Consider the following 4,423-nt stretch of genomic DNA (forward strand, 5'->3'; position numbering starts at 1 on the left):
GGGGACGGCGGCGCGGCCGGCGACGGCGCGGTGGTGGACTGCCCCGTGTGCAAGCAGCAGTGCTGCTTCAAAGACGTCGTGGAGAACTACTTCGTCCGCGACAGCGGCAGCAAGGCTGCCTCGGACGCCCAGGAGGCGAACCAGTGCTGCACTAGTTGCGAAGACAACGCCCCAGCCACCAGCTATTGCGTGGAGTGTTCCGAGCCGCTGTGCGAGACCTGCGTGGAAGCGCACCAGCGGGTGAAGTACACCAAGGACCACACCGTGCGCCCCACTGGGCCGGCCAAGTCCCGGGATGGGGAACGCACGGTCTACTGCAACGTGCACAAGCGGGAGCCTCTCGTGCTGTTCTGCGAGAGCTGCGACACCCTCACCTGTCGGGACTGCCAGCTCAGCGCCCACAAGGACCACCAGTACCAGTTCCTGGAAGATGCAGTGAGGAACCAGCGCAAGCTCCTGGCCGCGCTGGTGAAACGCCTTGGGGACAAACACGCCACGCTGCAGAAGAGCACCAAGGAGGTTCGAAGCTCCATCCGCCAGGTGTCCGATGTGCAGAAACGAGTGCAGGTGGATGTCAAGATGGCCATCTTGCAGATCATGAAGGAGCTGAACAAGCGGGGCCGCGTGCTGGTCAGCGATGCCCAGAAGTTGACCGAGGGCCAGCAGGAGCGCCTGGAACGGCAGCACTGGTCCATGACCAAGATCCAGAAGCATCAGGAGCACATCTTGCGCTTTGCCTCCTGGGCTCTGGAGAGTGACAACAACACAGCCCTGCTGCTGTCGAAGAAGCTCATCTACTTCCAGCTGCAGCGAGCGCTCAAGATGATTGTGGAGCCCGTGGAACCGCACGGGGAGATGAAGTTCCAGTGGGACCTCAGCGCCTGGACCAAGAGTGCCGAGGCCTTTGGCAAGATTGTGGCTGAGCGCCCTGGGACCAACTCCACAGGCCCTGCACCCATGGCTCCTCCAAGAGCTCTGGGACCCCTGAGCAAGCAGAGTTCTAGCAGTAGCCAGCCCATGGAGGTACAGGAGGGCTATGGCTTCGAATCAGATGACCTCTACTCCAGTGCAGAGCCCCATGTGTCGGGCATGAAGCGTTCCTGCTCCGGCGAGGGCGAGGTGAGTGGCCGCATGCGCAAGGTGCCACGGGTGAGTCTCGAACGCCTGGACCTGGACCTTACAGCCGACAGCCAGCCGCCAGTCTTCAAGGTCTTTCCGGGCAGCACCACCGAGGACTACAACCTCATTGTTATTGAGCGTGGTGCTGCCGCCGCAGCTGCTGGTCAACCTGGGACTGCACCCCCGGGAGCACCTGGCGCCCCACCTCTCCCCAGCATGGCCGTGGTGAAGGAGGAGGAGACAGAGGCTGCCATTGGAGCCCCTCCTGCTGCCGCTGTGGAGGGCCCTGAGACCAAGCCTGTGCTCCTGGCTGTGGCCGAGGGCCCTGCCGCTGAGGGCCCCCGCCTGGCCTCACCTAGTGGCAGCACTAGCTCAGGCCTGGAGGTGGTGGCTCCTGAGGGTACCTCCGCAGCAGTTGGTGACCCAGGCACCTTGGATGACAGTGCCACCATCTGCCGTGTCTGCCAAAAGCCAGGCGACCTGGTCATGTGCAACCAGTGTGAGTTTTGCTTCCACCTGGACTGCCACCTGCCTGCCCTGCAGGATGTGCCAGGGGAGGAGTGGAGCTGCTCACTCTGCCAAGTGCCTCCTGACCTGAAGGAGGAAGATGGCACCCTTGGCATGGATGGCGCAGACAGCGCCAGCATGGTGGCCAAGCTCTCGCCAGTCAACCAGCAGAAATGTGAACGAGTCCTGCTGGCCCTCTTCTGCCACGAGCCCTGCCGCCCCCTGCACCAGCTGGCTACCGACTCTCCCTTCTCCATGGAGCAGCCAGGGGGCACCCTGGACCTGACCCTGATCCGCGCCCGCCTCCAGGAGAAGCTGTCACCCCCGTACAGCTCCCCGCAGGAGTTCGCTGAGGATGTAGGCCGCATGTTCAAGCAGTTTAACAAACTGACCGAGGACAAGGCGGACGTGCAGTCCATCATCGGCCTGCAGCGCTTCTTCGAGTCCCGCATGAATGAGGCCTTCGGGGACACCAAGTTCTCCGCTGTGCTGGTGGAGCCCCCGCCGCTGAGTCTGCCCAGCGCCGGTCCAAGTTCCCAGGAGCTGCCTGGTGGTGCTGGTGATGGTCCCTGAGGCCGGGGCGCTTATGACCACCCTGGCCTGGCTCTGCGCTGTATCCTCTCTCCGTATCCCTAAACCCCTGGTAGCCTGACTTCCACTCCCCGGTGGCCCCACCCCCCGGTCCCTCACGAAATGGTTTTTACTTCTGTGGATTTAATAAAAATGTCACCAGTTTCTTAGGCTCGGCTGCTTGGGGATGTGGTTCTGGGACAAAAAGAGTATAGGTTTATTGAGCAAATAGATATTGAACAGCTACTTGGGTATCCATCTAGGAGTGGAAGAGCTGATCATATGGCAGGTGTATGTTTGTCTTTTAAGAAACCCCAAGACTAGTTACGCTGTTGTACTTCTTCGTAGCACTTGCGCTTCTCAGTATCTGGACGTGGCCCTATGGGTTTATTTACTTATTTGTTGCGCCCCACCCCCACCACCCGACTACTCTAAGCCCGGGGAGGGTCTTGCATTCAGAGCACCTAGCCTGTGCCTGGCACATAGTAGGTGCTCGATGAATGAACTGATGCGCACCAACTGACCAGCACATAAGTGCCACTTCTTCCTCCCACACAGCACCTGCCACCTGGCCCCATGCTTGGGTTGATAGCTGAGAAAGGCCTATTGGAAGGCGGGATGGTGCCCAGTTCTTTTTCCTACTGGTGAAGCCAGCCAGACCGACCCCCTGGGATTGGCATTGTGCTGGGAATTTAAGGCCTGGGTTCCTCCAGCTTCCCCAGCCTCTTCCACTGCCGCTGGTTATTTCTGACCTTGGGTTTGGAACTTACTCCACTTTTTTTCTGCATCTAGGAAATGGGGCAGTGATAACCTTGGAACCCTGCCAGGCTTAAGAGAGGCCCAAATGTGAGAAAGCTTTGAGCTGGGTGTGGTGCATGCGTGTCTGCAGCTTTCCACTGGAGGTAGTGGACACCTCCGTGGAGATCCCAGCTGCTTCCTTTCTCATGTGCTCCAGTCAACCCAGAAGCAGGAGAGCAGAGAACAAGCCCCAGCGCTGCCTGCCAGGGCCACTTGCCTAGGAGGAAGCACATCGGAGCAGGCCTGGGAGGCAGAGCAGCTGGATTCCACTGGACCCCCCCTGCCGTGTGCATGGACGCGCTGGCTCCCGGTTTCCTGGCCTGCAGTTGGCAGGGGTGGAGCGGGGCTGGGTGTTGGAGTGGTCAAGTTGTTGGATCAGTGGGCATGGTCTCACTCTTGCCAGGGATTGGCTGCCAGAGCAGCAGATGGTGGGGTATGGGGGGAGGAGAAGGGACAAATGGAACCATGGCAGATCGGGAGTCAGTGTGGCTTAGGGGCCCTCCCAGCCTCCCACACCTATCTCATCCCCTGTCCCTTTTTTTTTTTTTTTTGGATACAGGGTCTTGCTGTGTAGTTGAGGCTATCCTTGAACTGACTGTGTAGCCCAGACTGGCCTCAAACTTGTGGCACTTGTCTTGCCTCAGCCTCCCAAGTGCCGGGATTACAGGTGTGTGCCACCATACCTGGCCCTGTCCTTTTTTTATTTTACTTTTTATTTTAAGTTGGTCTCTCTAAAACACTGAGTTGCTGGGCTTAAATTTGGGATCCTCCTGCCTCAGCCTCCCAGAGCACTAGGATTATGGGTAGGGGTCACCACACCCATCTTCATCACCTGTCCTGTCCAATCTCCGGTTCGGGTGCCAAACAGCATTATGACCTGTCAGTCAAGTCAGCCATGTCCAGGCCCTGTTCACAAATCCCCATGGAGCCACTGTGGGGGTGGGACATGGGCCTGGAGGGGGCTGGTGTGGGCAGCTCTTCCACTTTCCTCTTCTTGTATTTCCTGGAGGACCCTGACATTGCTGGGAGAATGACAGCCCCATCTCCAGGGGCAACTTTCGGCTTTGTGACTAGTCAATATCTTTGTGACTAGTCAATATCTGTGTGTATCTAAAATACTTGTTCCAAAGACACAATTTGACAGCAGTGGCATCGCTGACATTTATGGGCCCCAGCCAGGGTTCATGCATCTCCTTTAAAAGTGCAGGAAATAGGGGCTGGGGATTTAGCTCAGTGGCAAAGCGCCTGCCTGGCAAGCGCAAGGTCGTGAGATCGGTTCCCGGTACCAGAGAAAAACAAAACAAAAAAAACAAACAAAAAATAAAAGTACAGAAAATAATTCCTGATGTCACTACGGCTTCTCTGTAATGCTGGGTGAGGCTCACCGTGCCGAAACCTCACCAAACATTTCGCATAATAATGCACCTGT

General features: G+C 57.9%; 1 pseudogene; it reads left to right on the top strand.

Moving 5' to 3' along the window:
* LOC102019069 overlaps nucleotides 1-2,362 on the top strand; it is a 2,759-nt pseudogene extending 397 nt beyond the window's left edge.
* The last annotated feature ends 2,061 nt before the right edge of the window (nucleotides 2,363-4,423 follow it).

This window comes from Chinchilla lanigera, unplaced genomic scaffold (genome assembly GCF_000276665.1).
Source record: "Chinchilla lanigera isolate Chin_1 unplaced genomic scaffold, ChiLan1.0 scaffold00085, whole genome shotgun sequence".
NCBI classification, from domain to species: domain Eukaryota; kingdom Metazoa; phylum Chordata; class Mammalia; order Rodentia; family Chinchillidae; genus Chinchilla; species Chinchilla lanigera.